This window comes from Tachyglossus aculeatus, chromosome 11 (genome assembly GCF_015852505.1).
Source record: "Tachyglossus aculeatus isolate mTacAcu1 chromosome 11, mTacAcu1.pri, whole genome shotgun sequence".
In the NCBI taxonomy this organism is placed as follows: Eukaryota; Metazoa; Chordata; class Mammalia; order Monotremata; family Tachyglossidae; genus Tachyglossus; species Tachyglossus aculeatus.
This window is the reverse complement of record NC_052076.1, coordinates 42,843,962-42,860,946: the sequence shown is the minus strand read 5'-3', so window position 1 is coordinate 42,860,946 and position 16,985 is coordinate 42,843,962. Positions and strand designations below refer to the sequence as shown.

Below are 16,985 nucleotides of genomic sequence, written 5' to 3'. Positions count from 1 at the left end.
TGACCCAGCTTGCAAAGGTGATTAATTTATCACCAGGGAATACTTTAGGCCTGGGGAAAACTGGATCAATAATCCGGCTCCATGAAGTTGATATGGATGATGATTCCAAGATACATCAATATAAGAGAAGCAGTGTGACCCTAGATAAACAGCGTGGCCTAAGAGAAGCAGCATTGCCTAGTGAATAGAGCACAGACCTGAGAGTCAGAAATACCTGGGTCTAATCCTGCCTCTGCCACTTGTCTGCTGTGTGACCTTGGGCAAGTCACTTAACTTCTCTGGGCCTCAGTCACCTCGTCTGTAAAATGGGGGTTAAGATTGTGAGCCCCATGCGGTACATGGATTAGGTCCAATCTGATTAGTTTCTATCCACTCCAGCTGGTATCTACCAATACCAGGAAAAAATAAAGAAAAAAAATCACAGGACAAAATACAATTATTGTATTGGCTGGAAGATGTTCTTTAAAACAAAGTCAAATAGTTGTGTTCCAGCTACCCAACCAAGATTTCTTTAGCTCTGTTCCTCCCTCACAGCTGGAACCAGGTCTGGGAGACCAGACTGGAATTTTGGAACAGGCTTCCAGGCACATATGGAAACACCCAGCTCATCATCATCAATCATATTTATTGAGCGCTTACTATGTGCAGAGCACTGTACTAAGCATTGGGAAGTACAAATTGGCAACATATAGAGACAGTCCCTACCCAACAGTGGGCTCACAGTCTAAAAGAGGACAGTCTGTGAGTCTAAAAGCTCCCGGGCTTGTGTTTCCAAACTCCTACAGGGGTGAGGGAGGTGGAAGGGGGACTCTAGGATTTCATTAACTCACCAAGTCTGGTGACCTTCTACATATAACTACTTACAGAATCAGCATGGCCTAGTAGAAAGAATATGGGCCTAGAAGTCAGATGACCTGGGTTCTAATCCCACCTCTGCCACTTTACTGCTCTGTAAACTTGGGCAAGTCATGTTATTTATCTGTGGCTTAGTTTCCTCTACTGTAAAATGGGGATTCAAAACTTAGACTGCGAGTCCCATGTATCTACACCAGTGCTTGGAACAGTGCTTGACACATAGTAAGCGCTTAATGCCATTTAAAAAAAAACAAGGAAGTGTTGTCTCACCTTGGATTGTCCCTTTTATCCCCACTTTTCAAACTCTTATTTCTCCTTTAGCTCTCCCTGCCTCCTTTCAAATGTCTTTCTGCTTCCGTTCCTCATCACAGGCTCACCTCCTTTTCTCTGCAGTCAGCATTTTAGCTCCAAATCCATTTTCTACTTCTCCCTTCTTTCTGTCCAAACTCTTCTCTTGACTCCCTGAGTTCCCTTCCTCTTGTTGCCATAGGACTTTGTTTTTTAATTTGTACTCTACCCACGCCCAGGGGAACACAACTGGCCAAGACCAGAGAGTGAGAGTGGCAATGCCCAAGTCTTGATCACCATTTTCTTTGTGCAGAATCTGGGGCCCTTATAGGAGACTCCACCAACTGTATCAATGTAGACTCAGGGCAGATACTAGGAGACATACCTTTTTCTTATTTTTATATTCTATCCCTCTCCCAATTGCACCTCCTTAGCCTGTGCCTGTTCCCTAAGCACAGGCCTTCACTTGCCACATGTACCCCATGTCCTAGGAGTTCTCCCTTTTCAACCCTGTCCCATGTTCTCCAGCTTTCCAAAGTTGTCTCCAGAACACACTCCACATTTCCTTCTAAACCCTTCCTCCCCACACCTCCCTACCTCTGCAGCTCCGCTATTTTCCTCTCGTTTTTCTCCAAATCTTATTTTTTAAAAATCATCCCCTTTGTGCTCCTTTCTCATCTTTCAACTCCTTTTCCAATGTTTCAAATAAAACAATAAGGAGTTCCTTCTTCTTCACCCAGCAAGTGGTTATAGCAGGAGGAAAATTTCATCAGGTTCAAGAATGGTTTGGACAGATTTCTGGATTATCAGTCCATGAGAGGTCATGCGAGGGAAAGTTAGTGATGTAGAAGGAAAATGTAAGGAGGTTGGTAGACCATTCCTAACCATTAGGATGGATGTCCAGGAAGACAACCGACACATGGTTTTTCCAAGTCCCCTCTTGCCACAGCCCGAGACAAAACTCTGAGCTGGAGGGACCCCTGGCCTAACTCAAGAATGATGATGTTTGTCTTCCTATGTTTTCTTTGAGGCCCCTCTCTCTTTCATCTTCCTCTCTTCCCCACATTTTTTCCCCTAAGTTTATTTTTGTCCCTTCCACTCCTTGATCTTCAGCTTGGGAGGATGGCCCACACATGCCTCTTTTTCCTCCTGCTGTGGAATTTTCAGTGTGCTCACCACATGTTTTTCATGCCCTCGTTATTTTGGTTGGTAATGGTGTTGATTCCCACTTTTTTTTTTTTAATGGTATTTTTTAAATGCTTATTTTGTGCCAGGCACTATACTAAGCGCTGGGATAGATACAAGCTGATTAGGTTGGACACAGCCCCTGCCCTACTTGGGGCTCACAGTCTCGATCCCCATTTTACAAATGAGGTAACTGAGGCCCAGAGAAGTGAAGTGACTTGTCCAAGGTAACACAAAAGACAAGTGGCGAAGCCGGGATTAGAACCCCAGGTCTGTGCTCTCTCTATTAATTGGTATTAATTGGTATTAAATTGAATGCTGTGTTTTTTATGGAACAGAGTGGCTTTCTGCCAGTTTCTTTTATTCTTTCCCCTTGTGAGTTGAGGGGCATAAATTTAGAGTAGTTTTTCTGCATTTATTTGGGTACTTCTGGATTCATGGCAGTTAAACGAGGACTCTAACCTCACAGTAGTAATAGGTGAACTCATATCCCATTTTGTCTTTATTTTCTTCAGCTTCCTTCTAGACTGTGAGCCCACTGTTGGGTAGGGACTGTCTATATGTTGCCAACTTGTACTTCCCAAGCGCTTAGGACAGTGCTCTGCACACAGTAAGCGCTCAATAAATACGATTGATTGGTTGACTGATTGATTATTAGGCTAGGCTGATTATCACTAATTCATTTCCTCCCACCGTTGCTCCTTCTTAGTGAAGATGATCGTTCTCATATCTTTGATCCACACCAGCCTTCATGGCTGCCCCTGCTTCCTGCAATTGGAGCACAGAACAAGTTGTGAGGTCACAATAGAGCACAGCCTCCAAAAGTGCTCCATGTGAGTCGAATGATGGGAGGCATCTGAAGCAAGCGGACCAGCGCGGTGCCCAGCAATCGAAAAAGGAATGGTTCCTTTTGAGACTTAAGAGGCAATGCCTCTTAGGGGAGCAGTGTGACCTAAGGGGAAGAACACAGGCCTGGGAATCAGAAGACCTGGGTTCTAATCCTCCCAGTTCTACTACCTGCCTGCTGTGTATTCTTGGACATTTTCTCTGCACCTCAATTTCCTCAACTATAAAATGGGAATTCAATACCTGTTCTCCCTCCTACTTAGACTATGAGCCCCACGTGGGACAGGGACTCAGTCATTCAATCAATTGTATTTATTGAGCACTTACTGCATACAGAACACTGTACTAAGCACTTATTATTATTACTACAAATAATAATCATATGTACTGTGGGTTTACTGTGTGCAAAGCACTGCAATAAGCCCTTGGGAGAGTACAATATCAAACACACTCCCTGCCCACAGTGAGCTCACCGTCTAGAGGGAACTTACAGTCTACGATATAACAGTATAACAGACATATTCCCTGCCCACAGCAAGCTTACAGTCTAGACAGGGAGAAAGACATTAATATAAATAAACCCGATTGATTTGTATCTACCCCACCACTTAAAAAACAGTGCTTGACACATTGTAAGCGCTTAACCATTAAATAAGAAATACCAAAATGTTGCTATGTTAAACACCTCAGCCCAACATGAGGCCATCTTTCAATCAGTGGTATTTTTTGAGCGCTTACTGTGTGCAGAGCACTGTACTGAACACTTGGCACTGTTGGCGTAGTGAATAGTGCTCAGGCCTGGGAGTCAGAAGGTCATGAGTTCTAGTCTCGGCTCTGCCACTTATCTGCTGTGTGATCTTGAGCAAGTAACTTCACTTCTCTGGGACTCAGGTACCTCATCTGTAAAATGGGGATTGAGTCTGTGAGCCCCACGCGGGACAGGGACTGTGTCCAACCCAGTTTGCTTGTATCCACCCCAATGCTTACTACAGTGTCTGGCACATAGTAGGTGCTCAACAAATACCAAAATTATTATTACTTTGTGTGGGCATGGTGCAGTAAGGGCTGTTGGTGACTTTTCAGCCATCCCCCCCGCACGCTCATGAGTGCTATTTGAATAGAAAGAACAGTTATATTTAGGTTGTTTCCAAATTTGGTATTAAAGCGGTGACAAGTGCCTTCATAGGCATGTTCTATCACTTTCTCATGATTTTGGTTTCAACTGTTGCCATCTGTCGATGAGGCTGTTGGGGTTTCAACGTTGCTTTGGGTTTTGTGGATACAAGCTATTTAAACCCCTCTACCTACTCCTGTTCTGAGGGTGTAGGGTTGTACGGTTGTGAGAGGTGGCTGTCTCTCTTCCATTCTTCCCGGTAGCCCTGGGCAAGCTGTCATTTCACGGGGATCGGGCAGTATGAGAAAGAGAGGAGGTTTAAAGAGTGGAGCTACTCTCCCCGCCCAACTTCCAAGGACAAGATCGATCTGTGGCTTTTTAAGCAATGATGTTCTGTGGCTCGCTAAGCTTCCGGCCAAGCTTTGGGGACAGAATTCACCAGTTAACGCTTCAAATAAGCCATAAAGCCACATTACCATCTTCATAGTCTTCCCTGCCTCCACTTCCCCCAACCCATGGTTGGGAAAGACTGACCTGCAAAGGGTCCCCCCAAACACCCATGAGGGGTGGGGGAGAGGGGCAAAGAGTTCTTCTCGGGGTTGGTGTCCTAGGATGCTCTGCTGATTTGGGAAGGGGGCGGGGGGGGAGGAGGTGCTCTCCTTTAACTTGGCCCACTCTCATCATCCACCCTTACAATTGACTCTCACTTGATAAAAGATGTTTCTTCAGGGAGTCTGCCATCGTCCCAAAGACTCAGAGATGTGGTTCATAGTTGTGTCAGCAGCACAGGGGCTGAAATCACAAGGGCCTAATTAGTGTTACTGGCTTCACTTGGCCAATCCTATTCATTCCTTTTGCTCTCTGTGGTCTTGGCTGGCCAAGCTTCTATTCAGACCGTTGTCCTCGATCCTGGAAACACTGTTCCTTCCACTGCTTCTCCCCAAAGATGGTCATTCATCTAACAGTAGTAGAAGTAGTACTAGTAGCAATGGTATTTATTAAGAAGTTATTCTTCACAGATCACTGCACTGAGGAATGGGAAAAATACATCCATGAAAATTAGACATGGTCCCCGGCCCTCAAGACCAAGAATAAGAGAAGGGAAAGGGAGGGTGGGCAACAGACACCTAGGAAAGGATGAAACAGTGCCGCTCCGCAGATGACCTTATTATCTGCCAAACTAATTCCAATTCTTCCATCTTTTTATCATCTTCTCTACTCTTCCCTTTCTCTCTTTCTCCACCTATCCACTCCCTAACGCTGCTTGTGCTTTTCCAGTGCTCTCACTCTCTTTCCTAACCCTTCTTTTCTAACCTTCTTTTCCTAACCTCTTTTCTAACCCTTGGCCTGGATTTACCTTTTCTTTGTCACCCCAATGAACTCCATCCCCGTGCCTGTCCCCCATTTTCCTTCCTACAGATCCACTTCATCCTCTTATCCCTATAATTTTCCTTCTTGCACTCATAAATCCTCTCCCACTCTCAGCCTCCCCACACTAGAACTCCATCCCTTTTCCCCTTGTCTCTAAATTCACAGTGGCCCTAAAGCCCAAGGTCCTGTAGCAAAGACGGTGGTTTACAGGTTGAAGCCCTTGTACTAGAAATGAAGTGACCTTTCTCGGCCTGGACAGACCACTCACTTTTCGAGGGACTTTGGAAATCTGTTTCCCGATCAATAAAACTGCGATGCAATACGACCCGGTGAAAGGAAGGATTGAAGAATTGCTTCTGGGATTCCTGCTGGAAGCTGCTCTTGCCATACAAAGTGCTATGACGTTTGTTTTTATCTGATGGCTTTGTTTAACCCTTTTTAACAAGATTGGTATTAGCCAACTGTATTGTAAGCACCTGCTGTTGAGATAGAAATATTATCATTAGGCCCTATAACAAAGGATTGAGTCTGCTTATTTACTCCTATGAGGTTGACAAGGAATTCGGGTTTGTTGCTCCAGTACATAGAGGGTGCCTAGTTCAGAGCTAGGTCTGGATGAATTTGTACCAAGGCATCTTTCCCCTCCATTGCTACCCATCTCCTCCCCTCTTCATGCATTCTTGCTGCTAATGTTCACACTAGTGATCCAAGAGCTGAGAAGAGGAAAGGTGGTCATCAGGAACAGTGACCACCCCCCTGCCTGCCCAGGGTTCAGAAGTTGTCAGGACCCAACAGACCCTCCCCTTGGAAAGATGCTCTAGGCTCAAGCCAGGGGCTAAGGTCTAGTGTCCAAGGCCCTCCCCCCATTATTTCAGAGAGGAGCTGGCTGCCATGGGGAATCAACTCTGCACATCTCCCACTGTTCTGAGACTTTAATAAAGCAGAACAGCATTTGTGGGGGCAAAAAGCTGGTGTGGGGGGAGAAGTTCTGAAGCCTTTCCCACAGCCATTTGGATGGCAATAGGACTGGTTGGCCCAAGCCGCCCGAACACTTGTCATCTTCACGCTTTGGATTTTCACTGCCAACCTCCACACCAGGGAGCTGGGGGAAGGATGAGTTATGCCCTGCCTCCATGTATTACCTAGCTCCATTTGCTCCTTTCTATTTCTAGCAACCCACTGGACTGAATGAATCACCTACATAATAATAATAATAATAAAATTATTATAATAATAGGGACATTTGATAAGTGCTTACTGTGTGCCGGACGATGTACCAAGAGCTGGGGGAGAGGTACAAGATAATCAGGTCAGGTCTTTACCCCACCTGGGGCTCACAGTCTAGATGGGAAGGAAAACAGGTGTTACATTTCCTTTTTACAGTTGAGGAAACTGAGGCACAGAGAAGTTAAATGACTGGCCCAGGTCATCTGGCAGGTGAGTGACAGAACTGGGTTTAGGACCCAGATCCTGTGACTCTCAGGCCCAGGATCTTTCCTCTAGGCCACACTGCTTTTCTAAAACACTGAACAACATTTAAATCACTCTCCCACTGTCCTCCTTCCCCCTTAGAACTTCACTCAAGTCAAAGGAATGAAAGGCAATCGTTTCTGAAGAATGACTCAAAGTGTGGACAGAGTCCTGCTCTGCTAAATGGAGCACCAAATGAGACATCCTGAAACTTAGTTCTGTTCCCTGCTCTTCCTCTGACACAGAGTAAGGACAGGTCATCTCTCTCTTTCTCTCTCTGACTCTATTTCTCGATTTATAAAATAGTGTCCTTCCCTGGCTCATGGGGAATTTTGCAGGAGGGGAAGTTCTAAGGAAATTCAAAGCATTTCATTCCTCCTCCCCAGGGCGTAACTTTGTTCCCTGCTGGTTCGAGGTCCAACTGTGTCCCCAGTGGACTAATTGGTTAGTTTTCCCAGGAGACTAAAAGAAGAGCAAAGCCCTGGAGAGTTTGGAGTTCACGATCAAAGCACAGGGATGGAAATTTATAACCTGAAATCTTTAATCGTTTCCCGTAGACAAATCTACTGCTTTCAAACCTATGCTTGCCAAGAGGATGTGGTAGACAACTCCGAGGAGTTTCAAAAACAACCAGGAAAGACATTTGATAAAAGTCCAGGAAGGTTCATGCACTGATGGTAAGTGCTACTAAACCTTGGAATAGCCGCAAGTGATTAAGCAATTGAAAGGAAATAATGCGTGCTCCTCCCTGGAAATCAACTGCAGATGGAAATGTGCAAAAGAGGGGTGGTCATTTGTTGTCCACGTGGTGGATCAACTTCCCTCACTCCCCGACACCCACGGAGAAAAGTAGATTCACCCTTGACTGGGGGTTTCACGGAGGCCTTGTCCCACCCACACTGTGCTCTAATATTGCCCTGCCCAGGCGAGAAACTGCAAATGCACACCCCACTGAGAGGCCTTTTCGGGGGGCCCCAGTCCTGTCCCCTGGTTGGATGCTCCCAGATTCTGACAGCCTAAGACTTTAATTGGTCTAAAAAGGAAGGGGTGTGGGGAAGTAAGCTGGATCTTACCACCTTTTTTATGGTATTTTTGATAATAATCATAATGATAATCATGATAATAATAATAATAATAATTGCAGTATTTATTAAGAGCTTACTGTGTGCCAAGCACTGGGGGTAGCGGTTTTTATTAAGAGCTTATTGTGTGCCAAGCACTGGGGGTAGCGGTATTTATTAAGGGCTCACTGTGTGCCAAGCACTGGGGGTAGATACAAGCTAATCGGGACGGGCACAGTCCCTGTCACACATGGGTATCCCAGCCTAAATCCCCATTTTACAGATGAGGTAACTGAGGCACGGAAAACTGAAGTGACTCGACCGCTGTCACACAGCAGAAAGTGGTGGAGTCAGTATTAGAACCCAGGTTCTTCTGCCTCCGAGGCCCGTGTCCTATCCACTAAAGCCTTTTCATCCCAGCCCGTTCCTCACCCCACACCTGGATTCAGGGCCTGGCCCCTGAGCCCCAGTGGGTTCCCGTCTTCCCCTGCTTGGGGTGTCACCAAACTGGCATCTCTTTATACCTTGCCTGTTGTGTGACCCTGGGCAGGTGGTTATAACTCTTAATGCCTCACTTTCCTCATCTGCAAAATGGGGATGAACTTTCTGTTCACCATCCCTCTTATACTGTAAGCCCCGTAGGGGTCTGATTTGATAGCACTGTAACTCCTCCAGCGCTCAGCACAGTTCTTGACACATAGTAAGCGCTTAACAAGTACCATGATTTTATTATTAATGTTGCACATCTCAGATATGTGTGTGTGTGTGGGGGGGGGGGGCGTCTAAAGTCCCCAAACCAACTATGCCTTTCCCCTTGTTCAACAGTTTCCAAGGGTCTGCATATCGCTGCTCCCTACTCCCACCGACCCAACTCGATCCCACGACCAAGAGGCTCCTTCGGGAAGGGACAGGGATTGTCTCTACGGATATTTTACTTGTACATATCTATTCTATTTATTTTATTTTGTTAATATGTTTGGTTTCGTTCTCTGTCTCCCCCTTTTAGACTGTGAGCCCACTGTTGGGTAGGGACTGTCTCTATATTTGCCAATTTGTACTTCCCAAGCGCTTAGTACAGTGCTCTGCACATAGTAAGCTTTCAATAAATACGATTGATGATGATGATGATGACGATGAACCGTACTTTTCCAAGCGCTTATTACAGTGCTCTGCACCCAGTAAGCGCTCAGTAAATACGACTGCATGAATGTGGCCGTACTGAAGAGAAGGGAGCGATTCTACAACAGTGAAAAAGCACAAAAACCAGCGGAGTGTGTGTGTGTGTGTGTCAGGGAGACTTTTGATCTCGAAGAAAACTTTGGGGGTGCATTTCTTTTCCCCTCCCAGCAGGATAGAACGGTGCTTTGCACATAGTAAGCGCTTAATAAACGCCATCATTATTATTATAGGTGTGTTCGAGGTGCGAAAATGTTGTCCCCACTCCCCCAGGCATTCATTCATTTTCTTTCAATCGTACTGACTGAGCGCTTACTGTGTGCAGAGCACTGTACTAAGTACTAGGAAAGTACAATTGAGGCAACAGAGACAACTCGTACCCAACAACGGGCTCATAGTCTAGAAGGCACCTCAGCCCTCCCTCCCTCTCCCACATGTGCGCCCGTTGTTGGGTCGGAACCGTCTCTATATGTTGCCGACTTGTACTTCCCAAGCGCTTAGTACAGTGCTCTGCACACAGTAAGCGATCAATAAATACGACTGAGTGAATAATAATAATAATGATGGGATTTATTAAGCGCTTACTATGTGCAAAGCACCGTTCTAAGCGCTGGGGGGTTACAAGGTGATCAGGTTGTCCCACGGGGGGCTCACAGTCAACCCCCATTTTACAGATGAGGGAACTGAGGCCCAGAGAAGCGAAGTGGCTTGCCCGAAGTCGCACAGCTGACAAGTGGCGGAGTCGGGATTTGAACCCACGGCCTCTGACTCCAAAGCCCGGGCTCTTTCTACTGAGCCACGCCGCTCCCCTCCCCCGCTAGCGAAAACCACCGGCGGCTCCCGGCCGGGAAACGGCACTCTGGCAGGACTTGCAAGCGCTTAGTACAGTGCTGTGCACACCGTAAGCGCTCAATAAATACGATTGATTGATTGCAAGGGCGGCGGGAGTTGCACCTGCAGCGGTAGCAGCTGCAAAAGCAGCAGCAGCCGGCGGGCCTTTCTTTTTTGTATTTGTTAAGCGCTTACGATGTGCTAAGCACTGTTCTAAGCGCTGGGGCCGATACAAGGTAATCGGATTGTCGTCCCACGTGGGGCTCCCGCTTTCAATCCCCTTTTTCAGGCAACACACTCAGAGAAATTGCGACTCGCCCGAGGTGTGTCACACAGCAGAAGAGTGGCGGAGGAGGGATTAGAACCCACGTCCCCTGGCTCCCAAGCCCGTGGTCTCGCCGCTGAGCCACACGCTGTTTCTCTTGCACGGGAGGCGGGAGTTGCAGCTGCAGGAGCAGCGCCAGCGGTCCCGGCGGGACTTGCACGGGAGGCAAGAGTTGCACCGGCAGCGAGAGCAGCAGCAGCGGCGGCGGCGGCGGCCCCGGGCGGGGGACTTGCACGGGCGGCGGCAGTTGCAGCTGCAGGAGCGTTGAGTGTGAGCCCCTCGGCTTGGGTCGGGTCGGGGGGCTGCGGGGGGCGGTGCCGGGGAGGGGTCGGGCCCCGCCGCCCTCGACGACGGGAAGGTGAAGGAAGAAGGTGGGGCGGCGGGGAAGGAGGCGCCAACGGAGGGGCGGGCGGCCCCACCCCCCGGCCCGGATTCGCCGCCCGGCCCGGCCCGGCCCCTCCTCCCCTCCCCTCCCCTGGGCTCCGGGCGGCGGGCCCCGGCCCCAGCCCCAGCCCCAGCCCCGGCCGGTCGGACCCCCCCTGCCCCCGGCCGGCCCGACCGCCCGCCCGCTCGGGGCCCGGAGCGATGACAGGAGCTGCCGCTGCTGCCGCTGCCGCCGCCGCCTGTTGCGGGGCCGGGCTCGTGTCCGGGGGTCAGGTCCGCTCTCCGGGGAGGCCGGGCCGGGCCGGGCCGGACCAGGAGGGCGGAGGGCGGACACAGAGCCGCCCCACAGCCGGTAAGGGTCGTGCCCCCCTCCGCCCGCCACCGCAGCGCTCGGGGAACTGCGCTCCCCTGCGCTCCCCTGCGCTTTTCTTTTCTCCTTTCCTTTCCATTTCTTTTTTCCTTTCCTTTCTTTTCCTGTCTCTTCTTCTCTTTTCCTTTCCTTTCCTGTCTCTTCTTCTCTTTTCCTTTCCTTTCCTGTCTCTTCTCCTTTCCTTTCCTTTCTTTTCCTGTCTCTTCTCTTTTCCTTTCGTTTCTTTTCCTGTCTCCTCTTCTCTTTTCCTTTCCTTTCTTTTCCTGTCTCTTCTTCTCTTTTTCTTTCCTTTCTTTTCCTGTCTCCTTCTCTTTTCCTTTCCTTTCTTGTCTCTTCTTCTCGTTTCCTTTCCTTTCTTGTTTCTCTTTAACTTTCTTTTCCTGTCTCTTCTTTTTTCTCTTTTCCTCTTCTTTTCCTGTCTCTTCTCTTTCTCTTTCCTTTTCTTTTCCTGTCATTTTTCTCCTTTCCTTTCCTTTCTTTTCCTGTCTCTTCTTCTCTTTTCCTTTCCTTTCCTGTCTCTTCTTCTCTTTTCTTTTCCTTTCCTGTCTCTTCTTCTCTTTTCCTGTCTTTTCTTTTCTTTTCCTTTCCTTTCTTTTCCTCTCCTTTCTTTTCCTGTCTCCTTCTCTTTTCCTTTCCTTTCTTTTCCTGTCTCCTTCTCTTTTCCTTTCCTTTCTTGGCTCTTCTCCTCGTTTCCTTTCCCTTGTTTCTCTTTTCCTTTCTTTTCCTCTCTTCTTTTTTCTCTTTTCCTTTTCTTTTCCTGCCTCTTCTCTTTCCCTTTCCTTTCTTTTCTCTTTTTCTTTCCTTTTCTTTTCCTGTCATTTTTCTCTTTTCCTTCCCTTTCTTTTCCTGTCTCTTCTTCTCTTTTCCTTTCCTTTCCTGTCTCTTCTTCCCTTTTCCTGTCTTTTCTTTTCTTTTCCTTTCCTTTCTTTTCCTCTCTTCTCTTTTCCTTTCCTTTCTTTTCCTGTCTCCTTCTCTTTTCCTTTCCTTTCTTGTCTCTTCTTCTCCTTTCCTTTCCTTTCCTTTCCTTTTTCTCTTTTCCTGTCTCTTCTTTTTTCTCTTTTCCTTTCCTTTTCTTTCTTTTCTTTTTCCTTTTCTTTTCCTGTCTCTTCTCTTTTCCTTTCCTTTCTTTTCTCTTTTTCTTTCCTTTTCTTTTCCTGTCATTTTTCTCTTTTCCTTTCCTTTCTTTTCTCTATTTCTTTCCTTTCTTTTCTTTTCTCTTTCCCTTTCCTTTACTTTGTTTTTTCTCCTTTTCCTTTCCTTTCGTCTCTTTCTTTTCTTTTCTCTTTTCTTTCCTTTCTTTTCTCTTTTCCTTTCTTTTTTTTTCCTCCTTTTCTTTTCTCTTCTTTTCTTTTCGCCCCTGTTTCATCCTTTCCAAGTTCCTAAGAGACCCTGGAGCAGCCTGGCTTAATGGCAAGAGCCCGGGCTTGGGAGTCAGAGGTCGTGGTTTTCATCTCGGGTCCGCCGCTTGTCAGCTGGGTGATTTTGTGTAAGCCACTTCATTCATTCATTCAATCGTATTTATTGAGCGCTTACTGTGTGCAGAGCACTGTACTAAGCGCTTGGGAAGTACAAGTCGGCAACATATAGAGACGGCACCTACCCAACGACGGGCTCACAATCTAGAAGGGGGAGAGAGATAAGCCCGCTATTGGGTAGGAACCGTCTCTATATGTTACCAACCTGTACTTCCCAAGCGCTTAGTACAGTGCTCTGCACACAGTAAGCTCTCAATAAATACGATTGAATGAATGAATGAACAAAACATGTAGACAGGTGTCAAAATCGTCAGAACAAATAGAATTAAAGCTATATGCACATGATAAAATAGAGTAGTAAATATGTACAAGTAAAGTAAATAGGATAATAAATATGTACAAATATATACAAGAGATTACAAGATATATACAAGATATACGTGTAATTCTTCAACAGCTTTCCATCCAAATGGGACAAGGAAAACACGTGCTTTAGTAGAAGTGACTGTATATGATAACCAGGCTGGTTTACTTCTTTGTTACCTCTTCTGTGAAATGGGGATTAAGGCTGTGAGCCGCCCTTGGGACAACCTGATAACCTTCCGTCTCCTCCGGCGCTTAGAACAGTGCTTGGCACAAAATAAGCACTTAAATACCATCATCATCATTATTATTGTTATTGTTAGCACTGCTTTGGTGCCACCCACACTCTTGCAACTGGATAAAAGTGAGAGAGAGGCGAGACAGATAGAGAGACAGCCCGTTGTGGGAAGGGACTGTCTCTCTATTGATGTAATAATAACAATAATGATGGCATTTGTTAAGCGCTTACTATGTGCAAAGTACTGTTGTACTTTCCAAGCCTTTAGTACAGTGATCTGTAGGCAGTAAGCGCTCAATAGATATGATGGAATGAATGAATGAACATACAGAGTGAGAGACAGAAACAGACACACAGACATAGAGGCAGAGACAGAATCAGAGTCAGAGACAGAAGAAAAGAGGCAGAGAAAGAGGCACAGAAGAGATAGATAATGGCAGATAGAGAGACAGAATCAGACACTCAGAGATACAGACATACAGATAGAGAGACAGCCCGTTGTGGGAAGGGACTGTCTCTCTATTGATGTAATAATAACAATAATGATGGCATTTGTTAAGCACTTACTATGTGTAAAGCACTGTTGTACTTTCCAAGCCTTTAGTACAGTGATCTGTAGGCAGTAAGCGCTCAATAGATATGATGGAATGAATGAATGAACATACAGAGTGAGAGACAGAAACAGACACACAGGGACAGGGGCAGAGACAGAATCAGAGACAGACGAAAAGAGGCAGAGAAAGAGACACAGAGGTAGAGACAGGCACAGAAGAGATAGATAATGGCAGAGAGAGAGAGAGACAGAATCAGACACTGAGAGATACAGACATGCAGACAGAGAGGCAGAGTTTTCTGTAGGGGAAAATGTCATTTGCAGAATCCAAAGACCAGAGGATCTTTGCTGAAAATGTTGAATCCCCCCCCACCTTGAATCTAAGTTGTATGAGTCCTTGCCCTGGAGTCCTTGGCAGCCGGCTTAAGGCGGGAGAGCTTCTAAGCTGAGGCGACAGAAACTTGTGGCTCCTGACTTCCCCTCGAGATAAGAGGACTGCTGGGCTGAGATGTAGTTCGTTGAAATCAGTTCCTGCCGGCCTTGGTGTCACCTCGCACCCACCGCTCTAAGCACTTGGGTGTTTCAACCCCCACTGCCTCTACCTTCCTACCGTGCGGCCCACTGACTCCAGCTAAGCAACGGTCGGATTCTGGAGTGAGTTCATTTAGAATGTAAATGCATCTCTTCCCTAGAGCTGAGATGGAGCGAGACGTAGAAAAAGAAAACATTAACCGAGAGGAAGCATTTCCTCGCTATATTAAAAAATGTATTATTTGGGAACCTTTTAAGGGCCATCCCCACTTCGTACGCCCAACCCACAAAGGGTCTGTTTTAAAGTCGCTAAAGTTTCATTGGCTTTTCTCTAAGTGCCATTTGTACTACAAAAAATTTGGTGGTCCTTATGAATAAAAAATAAATTCCTTTGGCTCACTCTAGCCGTCATGGTTGTGGAGGGGTGGGGCGTGGAGATATACCCAGAGGCAGTGTAGCCTAGTGGAAAGAGCATGGGCCTGGGAATCAGAGGACCTGGGTTCTAATCATATCTCTGCCACGCATCTGCTGTGTGAGCCTTGGGAAGTCACTTAACTTCTCTGGGCCTCAGTTACCTCATCTTTAAAATGGGGATGAAGACTGTGAGCCCCTCGTGGAACAACCTGATTACCTGGTATTTACCCCAGTGCTTAGAACAGTAATTAGCGCATAGTAAGCACTTAACAAATACTATTATTATTATTAATAATAATAATAAAATGAGCATTAAATCCTACTTCCTCGTACTTAAGACTGTGAGTCCCTTGCGGGACGGGGACTGTGTCCAATTTGGTAAACTTGCATCTACTCTAGTGCTTGGTAGAAGCAGAGTGGCTCAGTGAAAAGAGCACGGGCTTTGGAGTCAGAGGTCATGGGTTCAAATCCCAGCTCCGCCAATTGTCAGCTGAGTGACTTTGGGCAAGTCACTTAACTTCTCTGGGCCTCAGTTACCTCAACTGTAAAATGGGGATTAAGACTGTGAGCCCCCTGTGGGACAACCCAATCACCTTGTAACTCCCCAGCGCCTAGAACAGTGCTTTGCACATAGTAAGCGCTTAATAAATGCCATTATTATTAGTAGTAGTAGTACACTGCTTGGCACCATAATAAGCACTTAAAAATACCATTATGAATATTACATTACTCCTGCTTGACTCTTTGATACGAAGATAATAAGAATGGGAGGAGAGAAGGTGAAAAAAGGGACCCATCCATCTGCCTTTGGGGTGGAGAAGAGTTTCTGAAAAACACATTGCCAAGTCCAGGAGTCAGATGAGTTCTTGGACTTTTGAGGGTTATCCACCGACTCGTTTCTGATCTCCCGGGCAACTTCAAAACTTGCAAGTTTCCTTGTAAACAAAAATTTACCAGCCAGCGACTAAACAGACGTCTACTCAGTGCACCCCGTCCCTCGTGGACGTTTGTGAGGGAGACGTCTGATAAAAGGCAATGTGTTGATGGCAAGAGTTGCATTTGATTCTTCTTGCCAGCCACAAGAGGGTTGTGAGAGCCTTTCCAAAGGGACCATCTGATTTCTCCCTGTGTGTACAGTACTTCCCTATTCTTGGGAGGTATATTAAGGAATTCCAATTCAATGAGACTTGGTTCAAAATCTTATTACCCAGGGACAAGGGTTCTAAGTAGTAAGTGGACATTACATTGTATTTTAAGATTTTTTAAAAATTGTAATTATTAAGCACTTACCATGTGCCAGACACTGTTCTAAGCACTGGGGTGCATACAAGGTGATCAGGTTGGAAACAGTGCATGTCCCACATAGAGCTTACAGTCTTCATCCCCATTTTAAAGATGAGGTATCTGAGGCACAGAGAAGTTAAGTGACTTGCCCAAGGTCACACAGCAGACGTGTGGCAGACAAGAGATCAGAACCCAGGTCCTTTTGACTCCAAGGCCTGTGCTTTAACCACTTGGCCACTGCTTTTTCTCCAGCATGGGTTGGGCAGGGCATTTTCTTGGGGGATTTAGGAAAACGTTGAGCACAGTGGTACTTTATAATGAATGCATGAATGACTTCCATTTCCCAGTGTTGCAATGAAAAGTGACTCAATGAGGCTAGCCTGCTTCCCAGCTGTAAATCCTGGCTGAAGATGGTGTCGGTTATTTTCTTCCCCTTCTCTTTTAAATGAGAAGCATTTAAATGGGAAGCAGCGTGGCTCAGTGGAAAGAGCCCGGGCTTTGGAGTCAGAGGTCATCGGTTCAAATCCCGGCTCCGCCACTTGTCAGCTGTGTGACTTTGGGCGAGTCACTTCACTTCTCTGGGCCTCAGTTCCCTCATCTGTAAAATGGGGATTAAGACTGTGAGCCCCCCGTGGGACAACCTGATCACCTATAAACTCCCCAGAGCTTAGAACAGTGCTTTGCACGTAGTAAGCGCTTAATAAATGCCATCATTAAAAATAAATACCATCATTAAATGATGGAGGTGTCCTGCTGTTTAACATTCAAAAAATGCCTTGGTCCACCCCAGAAGCAGCTGCATTTAGGTGGTGGCTGAGCATCTTTCACATATTTACTCCAGAAAACTTCCA

General features: G+C 46.5%; 1 protein-coding gene across 1 annotated transcript in view; it reads left to right on the top strand.

Annotated features, from left to right (window-relative positions):
- The first annotated feature begins 11,183 nt into the window (after positions 1 to 11,183).
- C11H16orf74 (chromosome 11 C16orf74 homolog) overlaps positions 11,184 to 16,985 on the top strand; it is a 56,555-nt gene continuing 50,753 nt past the window's right edge. Inside the window, exon 1 of the mRNA XM_038753813.1 lies at positions 11,184 to 11,258. The gene's annotated coding sequence lies outside the window, so the exon portion shown is untranslated. The remainder of the gene's footprint in view (positions 11,259 to 16,985) is intronic.